The 15,294-nt window shown below is 39.9% G+C and overlaps 1 protein-coding gene across 1 annotated transcript in view; it reads right to left on the bottom strand.

The window, feature by feature from the left end:
* The window catches only part of TIAM2 (TIAM Rac1 associated GEF 2), a 216,159-nt gene that overhangs the window by 148,815 nt on the left and 52,050 nt on the right, over positions 1 to 15,294 (bottom strand). The window lies entirely within an intron of this gene.

Here is a 15,294-nt window from a genome sequence, read left to right as displayed (position 1 = left end):
AGCTAGGTCAGGTCCACTCATAGAAACAGGCGCCTCTTCCTTCAAAGAATTTTCCAAGGTGGAAATAGCGTATTTTTACTCATCAATGTAGGTCTCTTCTACTTCACTCTAAACTCAAAGGATGGCAAAGAACAAATTTTACCACTATCTTAGTCTGGGAGTTCCTGAAATGGAGCCTGAGATGAGGACATGGGTACAGACAGTTCATGTGGGAAGTCATCCGAGGAGGAAGGAAAGAGAGAGAACAGGGACAGCGAAGCAGGGAAGAAGGGAAAGCCAGTCCAGCCCATGTCACTAATATTGTGCACGACAGGGCATCAATTCCACCAGGATCTCCCGGGAGCTATGCAGAGGCCACCGGAGCTGTCCCCGGGGAGAAGAAGGCAGAAGCATGTGTCCACTGGCGTCAGTCCCCTCCTAGTTTCAGGCTGTGCCCAGCGGTGTTAACTCTCCCATCTGGATCTGTGAGCACAGCACATGGGCTCCCGCAACACTGGAACAGGGCAGAGAGCAGGCACAAGGCTGTCACCACAAAGTGCATCTGAAACCACAGGGACACTCCCTCAAAGATGGGTCTGAAAATGGAAGTGGGCCATGATGATGTGGCTCAGAGACTGGGTATCTGCTACACTCGCTATGTGTTCCTGTGCCCAGCACAGAGCCTGGTATACTGGAGAACCTCATACCCTGGAATAGTGGGGGTGGCTCTCAGGATCATTACCTTTTTTCACATAAATACAACTTCTCTCCAATAACACTGGTAGAATATTTTTTTAAAAATTGGGAAAAGAAAGTTAATTCCAGGGATGTCTGCTGGCTCAGTCAGAAGAGCACGCGACTCTTGATCTCATGGTTGTGAGTCTGAGCCCCACTTTGGGCAGAGACTACTAAAACAAAAAGAAAGTTAATTCCACTATGATGTCCTGGAAGGTCTCTCCACTAAGGGCCACTCGGAATTGCAGGAGAGTGGTTCCGATAACAAAGAGTGTAAATTTTTATACTGTTACAACAAGAAGAGTACGTGCTTCATAATGTAGGTAGCTATATTTACTATCTTGAGCACGGGTCCCCAAGCACTCTTTTTGCCTCTAGAACATCAATAAAGATACTTGTTGGAAACTGGAAGCAAATATTACATCTACGTCCAAAATAACTGGAGAGCCTGAGGTGAAAATAACCCTAAGCTATTACCTAAGTGATATAGAGTACACGTATAGCCCTCTCCCTAATCCTGAAGTATCTATAAATTCTGTAAGATTACGGACTACTATCAGAAACTAACAAAGTGTTGCCAGATGGGGCACTTACATACAAAGCTTGGTTCTGTCAAATCCCTTCAACTTAAGGATTTTACCTGCTTAAGACTCAAGAATTAAACAAAGATTTGGGGAATGTTTATTGTGCACAAGGACACCACTAAGGTTATGTGGAGAAAAACGGAAAGCAAATTCACTTCCGGTCATAAAACAATGATCTATACAATACGGGACAGAAAGACGGATCTGGATACATCTAGAAAAAAGAAAAATGTTATTTAAAACCCAAACGAACTGCCACCGCTTCTGTCTTCTCAAGAGAAAGCACGATTCCTATCTGTGGAGAGATCAAGCTATAGTTCTCCTTTCCATCTAGACAAGCTAATGAAGGAAGGAGAAAGGAAAGACCAAAATGGGAAAGCCTCTTCCACCTTCTGCATGCATGTGGAAGGTGGACAGAGTCCTAGGCCTTGAGCAGCTGTTAATGGAGGTGGGGTGGGGCCTCCAGAAATGGAGAAAGCCAGGAGACCCCTGCCAAGTCTCTTCTTTTTCCCATGCCAAGTCTTAATGAAGAGAGGTCAAGCTACATGACTGGGTGCCCGTGGCAGGGAAACCCTAGCAGTGGGACGGCCAGAGGTCTTTCAGAACGGAGAGGGGTAACCTCTAGTATCAGGATGTGACGCTGCTGAGTATAAACGAGGAAGAAATGAATGTCCTCTGTGCTGAGTCTCGAGCCAGCTCCCCACAACCCAACTGGGTCTCCAGGGTCCTGCAAAACGGGGCCCTATGGTGCTGAAACGGCCCTAGAAGAGATTTGCAGGGAGTTTCTGATAACCCTGCAAATCCAGCAGGTGGGGAAGATCATGAATAGAAATACTTGTAAAGAACTAATCAAAAAATCTTTATGTCAACGTAACAGACATCAGGAAGGTATCAAAAAAGAATTTTACCGAATAGCTTTCAGTTCATTGTTTAAAGCTGAGCTTGCTTCCCATTTCTGAAATCAAAGCCTATTACAAAGGAATAAAAAAAAAAAAAAAAAAAGCCAGGCCAAACAGTAAGACACACCAGAAATATGTTGCAGAAGTGCCCTAGAACACTGCAGCCCACCCACTGCAAGCTTCCCTGGTTGGCCCCTCAGAAAGTCTGCGTGCACACACTGCCTCCTCCTCCAGGAAGCAGCCCTTGCAGGCGGCGACGCTGCACCAGCAGACCATGCAAAACTGATTTCTGCCCACTCTCGAAGCCTTCACGGTCTCACACGTGATGTGATGCAAACAATAAACACCAAATATGAAACCTGGTGTAAACAAAACAAGACTCTAATAGAGAGGCTCAGGCTTAGAAACAGCGTGGTATCTTCACAGGGAGGCTGAAAGTGGCCTGTGGGGGCGGGGCAGAGGCCAGCAAGAGAGACAGTGGAGGAAGGGGGGAGTGGAGGGGCCAGGACCTCTTTGCATGGTTGTTACTCAGGGATGGCTACACAGCGCAGCCCAGCTTTCCGAAGTCAAATGCTACCCAGTTGGAAGACCTCATCAGGCCTCTCAGGTATGCACCAAATCCCTGGTCTCCAGATTCCCAATACTGGGTCGGCCTGCAACCAGGGGTTTATTAACACAGATTAGCAGCATGACTGGCTGCCAAGTTGGCTTGAGGGCAAGTACCTGCCCAGAGATGGAACCAGAGTTAGCATGCCAAAAAAGGCACTGTCCTTCCTTTGCACTATGTCATTACTTTCCTTCAAATATAAATTCATACTTGAAAACATAAAAAGGAAGTTCTGCTTTTGTAATAAAAATTAAAAATTAAAATTAAATTTTAATTTAAAAATTAGAAGGTCATTGGGATCGCCTGGGTTGCTCAGTCGGTTAAGCATCTGCCTTCGGCTCAGGTCATGATCCCAGGGTCCTGGGATCGAGTCCCACATTGGGCTCCTTGCTCAGCGGGAAGTCTGCTTCTCCCTCTGCCTGCTCTGCCTGCCACTCCCCCCTGCTTGTGCTTTCTCTCTCTCTCTCTCTTTCTGGCAAATAAATAAATAAAATCTTAAAAAAAATAAGGTCACATGGGGACAAGAATAAAAGAAACACACAGTGATTTCCACAGGCTTATTTATAGAATTCGCATTGCTAGAATATAAGCAAAACAGAAAGAAAGGTTTAACAGTGTGTTTATATGAACAAAATTAATTTTGCCAAGATCCTACTCTGGCGAGGAGAGGGGAGAGGCGGGTGGAAGAGAGGGGAGGAAGAGAAAAAGGCGGGGGGATGAAATGAGACATTTATCTTCACTACAGTAGTAACTAGAGCTCAGGATAAATATGTAACCTACAAGAAGGAGGTCTTGTTTATTTTCAATATGCTAGCACACAAGTTATTAATCACATGGGCCACGGAGTATAATTATGTAACCGAGTTTTAATGTTCAAACCCTGTCAAGCCTCCACCTGGAATTACTCAAAAGCATTTTGCCCCCATTGAGAAACAAAGAAACAAAGTCTCCGCCAAGGTAATAAAATTCCGCAGTGAGACGCTCCCCTGCAGCGCTGGCCAGCTCTTATACCACATTTGGTTCTGGGCCAAACCAAAAGTTCTGAGGAGGTCAAATATTTAAATTCCAGCCCAAAATAAAGTCACAATCACAATTAAGGCACAAGCAAGCCAGATACATAAACTTATCAGGGTTTTGTGCTTTTAGCAATGTTTACGAGACCATTTCCTTTTATATGGGCCATGAAGTTTGCACATCTCAGCGCCATAAAAGCTGGGCTACACGTTTCAGGTTCGGTTCTGGAAAGTAAGGTACTGAACTCCACATTAACTGATTCCAACGCTCACCAATAACATGCACATTCCTACATTGGCAAAGGAACTCTTCTGGGTAATTACCAAATCAGCAGAAAGCGAAAGAAGCTTAAAAGAAATTTACAGTTAAGTTTGTAGATGGTTAATAAAAACCCTGCAACCAGGACTCTAGGCCACTTACTCATTCGTAGTCATCAAAAGAAAACTATCCATTACCAAAGGTATAAGGTATGTAGTCTTCTGCATGAGCCATATATCAGTCTAGCATCTTCCTTCTAAGCTCTGTATCTTCCGTGGGATAATCATATGGGATCCCACATAAATATTTTGCCATATGTATTCATCCATCCTTTCCACATAAGTTCTGCTTTCTTCTATTACTTTTATCCACCGCTTCACCACGTTATATCCACATATACATAGTTTTTATTCAGTTATAAAATGCATGCAATAAAGTGCACAAATCTTAGCTGCACAGTTCCATAACTTTTTACATATATATATATACATATATATATATTTTATGCAACTATCACTCAGATCAAGATAGACTGCAGGAAATGTACACATAATTGTTCATGGCATACACACATGCATATACCCCACATACTCTATCCCTGGGATCACAGTAAGGCTGTGGTATAAACACACAGGAAAGAGATCGACCACAGTATGATCAACCACTAAAACATTACTCTTTAGCTGATTGTGGAAAAAAAATAAAGCATCATTTACAATTTGATGCAGAGCTCTTGTTACTGCATTTCTAAGTCCTGAGTCATTACCCCTTTTATTAAATCATGTTGCCTTGCCACTAAATCTGAACCAGTTATTTTCTTTAAAAAAAAAAAAGTTACAATCACATACAGACTGGGAGAAAATATCTGCAAATCACATATCCAATAAAGGACTTGTGTATCCAAAATATGTATTTAAAATTGTCAAAATTCAACAATAAGAAAATAACCCAGTTTTTTAAAGGGACAGAAAGTCTGAATACACAATCAAGGAAGATATACAGATGGCAATAAGCACATGAAAGAGGCTCAGTCTTATTAGTCATTAGGGAAAGGCAAATTAAAATCAGAAGGAAATATCGCTACGCACGTTAGAATAGCTAAATTCTTTTTAATAAAATAAATTAATACAATCAAATGCTGGTGAGGCTATGGAGCAACAGGTGGGAACGCAAGATGATACAGCCACTTTGGAAATAGTTTCACAGTTTCTTATGAAGTTAAATACACACCTACCCTATAACCCAGCAATTTCACTCCAAGGTATTACCAATGAATTAACTCATGCTCAAAAGCCTATATGGAAATGTTTATCCATAACCTCCAACAACTGGAAACAACGAAAATGTCCTTCAAGAAGGCAATGATTAAAAAACAGTAGTACCTCCGTACCACGGAAAACTACTCAGCACTAACAAGGAATAATCTGTGATTCACCCAATAAACTGGATGTATCCTACATGCACTTTGCTAAGTGAAAGAACCAAAAAAATAAATAAGCCAGACCAAGAAACAAAAACAAAACAAAAACAAAAAAAAACAACAAAAAAAAACCTCATTTACATGACCTTCTGGAAAAGGCAAAACTCTCGGGAGAGAATCAGTGATCTCCAGGGGGCAGGGGACCAAAGAAGTTGAAGATAATGGAACTGTTCAGTATGCTCTGGGGTGGTGAATACAGGACTCTACGCACCTATCAAAACCCACAGAACTATTCACCACAAAGAGTAACCCCAACTGTTATGTAATATTTTTAAAAATCAATGAGGGTGTCAGGGGCTCTCAGGATAAAACGGAGACTGCAAAAAAGAAATGCACCTGTGTAAGTGGATGACAGAACTTCACTGCCGTGGGGGTGGGGGTGGGGGGAGAAGCTGACCGAAATAACTCTGGAACTCAGAATTCTGATACTATAAGCTAATGACAGAAAACAAAAATTATATGAAGACTGTGCTGTAGCTGATAAATCTATTGCTCTCAGGAGCACCAGCTGGCAATTCCAAAATTACTTTATATATACTACTACTAAAAAATTAAATAGTAGATAACGGAAGCCAAGATTTCCACAAGAAGAAAAGGGGAAGGACAGAATGAACCCTGTGGTTCTGGATAATTTATATGTGTGTGTGTGTGTGTGTGTGTGTGTGTGTGTGTGTGGTCATAGATACAGATATACATACATATAGATATGTGTGTAGATTCTGCTATATCAGTATAAACTCGTGTTTAACACATACATAGATACAGAAATAGACATATATAGTCAGAGATAACCAGTGTGAATTCATGTCTATTTTTTTTAAAGATTTTATTTATTTGACAGAGAGAGACAGCCAGCAAGAGAGGGAACACAAGCAGGGGGAGTGGGAGAGGAAGAAGCAGGCTTCCCAGCGGAGCAGGGAGCCCGATGCGGGGCTTGATCCCAGGACCCTGGGATCACGCCCTGAGCTGAAGGCAGACGCTTAACGACTGAGCCCCCCAGGCGCCCCTCATGTCTACTTTAATAGAGAGAGAGAAATACAGATGTGTGCATACATAGGTCAGTATATATACAAACATTTCCTAGTTCTGTTCATTGAGTGAGCCTAGAAGCAGCAGCAACCCTCCATAAGCAATGAGCACACCCAGCTTCCAGATCTTGGTTTCTAAGTACCATTTCAACTAAAAGGCACCAAAGCTTTTTGCAGAAATGGCTAACTCCAAAGCTGGAGTAGGGATAAACCAAAGACGAACCAGGCACATCCTGTAGTTCCAGAATGCCCAAAGGACACAGGACTCAAACTGAAAGAGTTTTCAATCACCAAATTTGGAACAATGTGAACATAATAATGATAACCCAAAGAATAAAATAAATGACCATGAGTCCACAATGATAAAAATCACCAAATACACAAATAAGTAGAAGAAACAAATCTTACTGACAAAAGAACTACAATTATTCAATGTAGAATGAATGAGGAATATAGGAAATCATTATTAGAACAGCAGTCATACTGCTCAGGCTGGATAAATACTCATATCAGTGGGCAAAACTACAGAGAAATTGAGGTATTGCAGATACATCCCCCCAAATTTGCTAAACACCATGCTGGTTTTCTGATATGACTACAAATTACTTGATACTCCTCACTCCAGAAGGTGGAGCTAAATCCCCTCCCACTGAGTGTAAGCTGGGCTTGGTGACTTGCTTCTAAGGAAGTATAGATGTGAAAAATAATAATTGTACTGTGGAGAAGGCTGGATGACACCATTTTAAGCAAGTCATCATGTTTAACATCACCAATAATAAGTCATGTTGATATCATGAGCCCCTAATATGGTACAAAAAGGATACATAACCTTTATGATATTCTGCCCAAAATCAATAACTTCAATCTGAGAAAACATCAGGCAAACACAAAGGGACATTCTACAAAATTCCAAATCATTACTCACCAAAAATGTCAAGGTCATAAAAATCAAGAAATGGTCACAGATTAGAGAATACTAAAGAGATATGACAACTAAATGCAATGTAGAATCATGAAATGAACCCTGGAACAGAAAACATACATTAGTGGAAAAACTGAGGAAGTCCAAGTAAGTCTGTAGATAACAGTATTAAACCAATTTTAATTTCCTAGCACTGATCCCTGAAATATTTTCTTCTTCACATTGTATAAACAGCTCCTAATAACCTTTCAAAACACAGGTCAAATGCCTTCTCTTTCAGGAAGTCTGCCTTGATTACACACTCTCTGATTTGTTGGATACCATTCCTTTGTGCTTCTATCAAAACACTTATCACTCAGTCAGTACTGTACTGTTTTTCCCTGGTCAGCATCCTTTAGGGGCTTGAGGAAGACAGGACAGTGGGGGATTATGATCGTGAGCTTTGGAGATCTGCCGGATCTCAGTTCAAACCCCAGCTCCACAACTTTCCATGTGATCTTGGGTAAGTAACTTAAATCTTTCAGACTCCCAATTTTGCTCATTGGTAAAACAGACCCAAGACAAGGAGCTGTTCAAGGATTTCATGAAGTAACATATGGTGATTAGCTCAGTGCTTGCAAACAGTATGATTTCAATAATCGTAGTGAATGTTACCAATCACTTTATCATTGTCAAGGGCTGAGTCTTTTCTAGTGATTTGTATAGTGCCTAGCAGGTGATAAGGACTCAGAAAATGTTTGCTGAATGAATAAATGACTAACATTCACACTAACAAATATTTATCCAGTATCTACCTCACATACTAGCAACCCTTATCCTTAAAGGTATAGGACAAGACTTGCTTCTTTGGCTTCACATTAAAATCACCTGGGAAATTTTAACAATCTAATGTCCAAGTGCCACCCACAGAAATTCTAACTGGTCTGAGATGGAGCAGGTTGAGCCATTCATCTGCTTGGAGGAAAAGGAAATATACATGTAACAACATCCCAGTAGTAATAAGCACACCTAGCACCCAGTTCCTGGTTTCTAATACAAAGAAACCAAGGCTCTTTGGAGAAATAGCTGATTCTAGGGTTGGGGCAGGAGAAACCACCATGATGAGGTATATAGCAAAGGGACACTAGAGCCAACTGAAAGAGCTCCCAATGGCCCACACTGAAACAATTCGAGCAATAAAGTAATATTGGATTATAAACTGAAGTATAAAACAAATATTACCCATGAATCCATACTGATATAAATAAATGATTGGATAAATAAGTAAACATAAATCTTCTACACAGAACTATAAATACTTTATGTAGATCTTTTGACCTCAAGGAGGTGGAGAATAATTCCCATTCTTTAAGCAAGGGCTGTTCATAGGACTTTCTTCCAAAGGGTAGAGAATGAAAAGAGACAAAGAGCAGCTTTATAGTAGAAAAACCTGGCAAATACTACCTCAAGCCAGGTAATCAAGGTTAATATCAATAGTGATAGGTAATATTGATAGTATGTACCCTTGATATCATGTGATAATGGCACTTCATCTCTTTGGTCTTCCTCCTAAAAACACGTGAGTCCAGTGTAATCAGAAAATTGAGGGGCATTCTACAAAATATCTGACCAATACTCCTCAAACTGTCAAGGTCATCAAAAACAAGAGAAGTCTGAAAAACTGTCACAGCTAAGAAGAGGTTAATAATACATGATAACTAAAAGTAATGCAGTGTTGGGGCGCCTGGGTGGCTCAGCTGGTTGAGTTTCAGACTCTCGATCTCAGCTCAGGTCTTGATCTCAGGGTTGTGAGCTGAAGAAGCCCCATGGTGGGCTCCATGTTGAGCATGGAGCCTACTTAAAAAAAAAAAAAGTAATGCAGTGTCCTGGAACAGAAAGTGAACATTAGGGGGGAAAAGAAAACAAAATCTGAACAGAGTAAGGCCTTTAGTTAATAATAATGTATCAATATTGGTGTATTGTAACCAATGTACAGTAATAATGTAAGATGTTAAAGTCAGGGGAAACTGGGTGTGGTCAGTTATACAAGAGAATTCTCTATATGATCTTTGCAATAATTCTGTTATCTAAAACTGTTTGACAACAACAAATTTACTGAAAGGAAAAGAAAGTTGGCCAAGAGATAAATCGGTGGCAGCATTACACTGTCATTGGTCAGAGTGCAGAGAAATTGCCGAAGAGTCCTGGAAATTTTCAATAAGGAAGAAGATTCAGATATGGGAAGTAGGCAAGTGTGGGCAAAAAGTCAGAATTCTCAGAACCCAGGAAAGGAACAACAAGGAGATCCATTAGAACCAATGAGACAGGAGCATACAGGAAAAAAATAATAAAAGCAGAATTTGAACAATTGTGAAATAAAAAGACACTGGAAGAAAATGGTTAATTTTGATTGATTTTTCAGGCCACAGGTAATCATTTCTTCACCAAACACTCCTCTAATGTGTTCCTTAACACCCCAAAATTTTCTTTCCTTATACAAGAGATCTTTTCAAAGTATGTGTGTGTATTAAGGGAGAGTGGGCAAAAAAAAATGTATGAAATCAAAGTTCTTTCAGATTTCATATGATAGATCCCAAACTTGAGTTGAGAAGTCAATACTTTACTTTGTTTTCATCCCTGAAGATACAATACTGAAATATATTAATTCAATCTTCTAACACACCTTGCTTCCTGAAACTGACCCCTCAGGAACTTTACAGGTCACTGGCATGTTCTTGTTAGTTTTCTTTGGAAAACCCCATCACAGAAATATGGGTCTTCTGAAGATTTCTGAAATGGCACTTTATAATAATTATACACAATCTCAAGTGTACAATCAATTACCTCAGCAGATCCTTTCTATCACAATTCCAATACTAGATTTTAAAAACTGTGTTCTTATGGAGATTGGAAACCCCTTTTATACCCATGAATATTTATGGCATGCCACTACCAAATAATTTCCCAATTTCCTTTCTCCCCCTGCCCTTACCTACCTTCTATTTCTGAGATTGTCTCTAAGCATTATTTAGCATGAACTGACAGTAACAGCTTTTTAAAAAGGCAAAACATGGGAACAATGTATTTTAATTTACGGACTCTCGGGGCTGAAAGGGGCTCTGGACATTTCCAGACCAGGACTGGCTCGTGTGCGACAGACACTCCCACATCATGTCCAGACAGACACCAATAACCATTTTTCCCTACTTTCCAGTATTCTAGTTGGTGAAGTACCCATGTATCTCTTGGCCAACTTTCTTTTCCTTTCAGTAAATTTATCGTTGAGGTACCTGAATCTGACAGAAAAACCGACATCCAAACACAAGCTAAATTAGTGTGATTATTCACATTACAGCTGGATTTATTTACTACTTAAAAACAAATTTTCACTGGGTGACATATTTTCAATGATACTTCATTTTAATACTGACTTACAAATATCTTACAGCCACACATAGCGAATTCACTTAGCAGAGCTGCTATACTTACTATTCCACAGGAAAAGAATTTAGGAAGGCAGTATTTTCAAAATATTTTGACACGCTTGGTTGATTTAAAGTCGAAAAGTGATCAATACCTTTATCTTCCTCTAAACAATACACGGACCATAAAACACTTCAGCTCCAGGGTCCTCCTTCCCATCGTCAATGTTACTGTTGTCTATTATTTTAGATCTACCTTGTTCTAATCACCCTAAAAATCAATTTTTTTTTCACTCTGATGCTTGGAAAAATGTGGACAGGTTCCCCAAAGTCTTTGCTCAAACAAGGCATTTTACGTTCCATTTCTTCCTTTTTATTCCAATTAAATTTAATCCAATTTAAGTTTTATGGGGTAAGCCTGCTCTTTCTCCATGAATCTGAAGATGTCTTGCCCTCCCTTCTCGAGTGACAAGTTAAGTGAGTATAGATATCCACGTGGAAGTTGAAAGGATTATTCCATTAACTTCTGGCCTCTTATTGCTAATGAGAAGCCTATTGCCTAGAACTGCTATCTTTGTAAATAATCTATTTTTTTTCCTGTGCAACTCTCTTTAAGGTATTTCCCTTCAACTCTGGAGTTCCACAGTTTTGTATCACTTACGTGTACATTTGCTTTGTATTTCCTGCCCATGTTTCAGTGTGATTCTCCCAATATTAGAATGTGCCCTTCATCCGTTATGAAAACATTACCTGCTATTATCTTTTTGAATATTGGCTCTTTCCCATTTTATTCTAGTCTTCTAGACTCTTATTAGACATCTTGGGCCATCTCATTCTGTCTGCAAGTCTCTCAATAATTTGCACGTTTCCAATCTCTTTCTCACCCTTTGCCACATTTTGAGAAATTATCTCAGAACTCCACATTCGCTAGATCGCTCTTCCACTTCGCCTCATCTGCTATTAATGGACTACTGTGGAGCAGAGGGGAGGGAGGGAGAGAGAGAGAATCCCAAGCAGGCTCCACGCTCAGCTCCATGCTTACACAGGGTTTGATCCCATGACCCTGAGATCATGACCTGAGCCTAAATCAAGAGTTGGACATTCAACCGACTGAGTCACCCAGGCGCCCCTGGACTACTGAGTTTCTAATGGCAGAGAGTACATAATATTTCTCCAAGTTCTATTTGGCTCTTTTTCAAATATTTCTATCCTCATTTCATAGTGTACTATTATTTTTATTCCTTTTCTGAGAGAGAGAGAGAGAGAGAGAGAGAGAACGCGTGCACGCATGAGCAGGGGGGAAGGGAGCAGAGGGAGAGGGACAGAGAGAATCATAAGCCTGCTCCACACCCAGCACAGAGCCCAACACACGGCTCAATCACAACCCTAAGATCATGCCCGGAGCCAAAAATCAAGAGTAGGATGCCTAACCGACTGAGCCACCAGGTGCCCCCTATTACTTTTATTCTTAACAATTAGTTCTGACTTATTTCATATTTCCCTGCAGACTTTCTTAGTATCTTAAATTCTTAGAGTACAAATGCTTCTGATTGTGGTGTTTTTTGTCTCTTCAGAGTGTATTCTTTCTTCATGTTGTTTACAATTTATGACCAGGAGCTCATCTTCAGAGAAAATTGTTTCTCTGTGTGACTCTCATGTTGTTTCTGCTATTTGTGCAGATTTCACCTGTTTAAGGCCAGTCTTTAATTTACTAGCTTCCTAATATCCACAGGTGATGAAAAGAGAGAAATTGGTGGACGTGAATATTCTCCACATTCATCACTCAGCTTCTAATTGCTTTTTTGTCCCTTGAATGTTAAGTCTTGGTTGAATAAGTCAAAAGGAATAAGAAAAAAAAAATCAGAATATCACTGGGAAACGCTAACAGGCTTTCACCAAGAGGCCTCCTTGGACCCCATCATCTTAGTGAATTCCCCACACACCAGAGTATGGCTGTAGCTTGGAAAGTGAGAGCATGAAATCTCACCAGTACACAGAAAATGGAAGTGCCTCCCATAGGAGGAAGCACATAACTGAGCTCAGAAACCAACAGCCTTTTAACTGATGAAGAATTTATCTCTCCAGCACACCAGGATGTCTGCAGCAGCAGGACTGGCACAGCAGATAAACAGGGGTGATAAATCACAATCAGGAGAGTGTTTGCTGAACTGGGCCACAAAAGAAGGGGGGTTAGCTGGATAAAAAGAAATTTTAATGCTAGCAGGCTACACAACCCGGCATATCCAAGCTCCCAAACCATTCCTGGCCAATGAAACGTGAATGTTCAAAGATCACTGGATGTATTACTAGGTTAGGCTACATACTCAGATCTTACAGACCCTTCTGTCTCTACCAATTGATTCTGCACATCTCTGCTCTAATCTACCATTAGCTGTTTTACAGTTTAACGTTCAAAAAGAAATAAATTCCCCTTGTTTCTAAGTCACTGAGAAAGATGATCATTTTTTATCTGTAAATATTGTCAAACTTGTTACTGTTCCACTAATGACAAAATATATAGTAATATGTTCTTGTAGTAACTATTTCGAAAGTTTCACGTCTACATAAAAGTTTCAAGATAGTTTAAAGAATTCCCACATCCCTCCCATCCACACATCCAGTTTCTCTAAGTATCACCAACTTACCACATCTGCTTCCTCTCTCTCTCTCCAGCTCTCTCTCCCCCCACTTTTCTCTCTCGCATTATACACAGGCTTTAGAGTAATATCTTGATAACTATACGGTATTCTTGTCATCTGAACTTCTAAGCGTAAATAATATTTCCTCCACATTTCAGTACTTTGGATGCCCAATGTCATGATAACAACCCATTTTTATTCTACTATACCATAAAAGATACAGAAGATCAAGATGGATTTGCAATATTAGTATATATTCTGGCTTTCACTTTTCGAAATAAATTTCTATAACTCATTTATATACACATCCGACATACATTAATAATTCAACAAATATTAATACCATCACTCTGCTAGATACTAAATTTACAGCAGTCAATAAAACAAACACAATCCCAGCACTTGGGAAACTTACACATATTTCCTATAATTTACTTCCATCATAGAGTTATGGCTAATCAGATCATGGAGAATAGAGATTTTCCTATGCTGCATATCACACTATCAATTCTATAATCCTTAAAAACTTCAGTGTTTATTAAATGCAATCAGGAGGTAATTAGAATATTTAAAAGTTCTGTGACCAATCAACAGATCAAGTAACATACATCAATGCAAATTGCACATTAATGTGAAATATTATCTTGCCATCTGAAATATAAATCAATCACTAGTACTATGTTTAGGGTACAAGTAAAATAATACAAGTAAAAGTAAAATCACAACAGACAGATTACATTCTGCATTTTTGTTTGGCATCTTAATTTATTTTGTATTAGGAGCACTAAACAGTTAATCACACATTGTCCTCCCATGCCCCTCCTCCCACACAAACCACAGGTAACAAGTTAAAAAAGTAAATCTACTTTCCACGGTGACAAGTGCTAAATGAGCGATGAGAGCTACATCTTTAAACAGAACAGTATGGGGGAAATTGCCACCTCATTTTAAATCAGTTTTGAAATCATTCGATCGAAAAGAATCATAGCTGAAAAAGAGGGCATTTTAGGCCAAAAATATCTTGCCAGTAGACTTACAGGAAACACAATGGTTTTAGTAGGAAGAATGCACAATTTGGAACCAGTGCAGCACTTGGGTCTCAAATCTGGCTTACTCATTATTAATAGTGCATTTTGTCCTTGGGCGAGATTCTTTCCTTCTCTAAGGAAAATAAAAACTAACTTGAATGGTAAAAAGGATTAGAAAGAACAAAGCAGCACATAGCACGCGCTCCATCACTGGTACAGATGGACAGTCTAAGTGGGAACTACTTCCTGCCATACGGGCCCCCCACGAAGCTCCCTCTTTCCACCATGGACCTGTAGCTTCGTTGGGGTCACCTGCCCAGACTCTGTCTTTGGTACCAGACTCTCCAGTCTTTGTATTCTCTACTGGAGACCATTTGCTTCAGAGAAAGCCTAAGCAGTGAGCTGAGAAAGTGTTACAGCTAAAACTATCAACTACTCTGCTTTTACCCCAATAAAACACTCTCGCAGTGTTATTTCTCTTATCGTGACATATATTTTAAAAAGTTTTCCCTATAACGGCCACATTCTTTTCCTGACACACCAGATTCTTTGTCACTTAAAAAGAGAATCCTAAATGAAAGTGTCTTTCTTGCCCTGAAGTCAACTATTCTAATTTCCTTTCCAACCACTTACGCCGATTTTTTTTTAATTAATGCTCTTTGTCTACAGACTGGTATTATTTCAGAGCAGAACTACTCCGATAAGAAGTGAACCAATTAT

This window comes from Ursus americanus, chromosome 11 (assembly GCF_024610735.1).
Source record: "Ursus americanus isolate L20-20 chromosome 11, mUrsAme1.1.p, whole genome shotgun sequence".
In the NCBI taxonomy this organism is placed as follows: domain Eukaryota; kingdom Metazoa; phylum Chordata; class Mammalia; order Carnivora; family Ursidae; genus Ursus; species Ursus americanus.
This window is presented reverse-complemented; position numbering and strand designations above follow the sequence as displayed.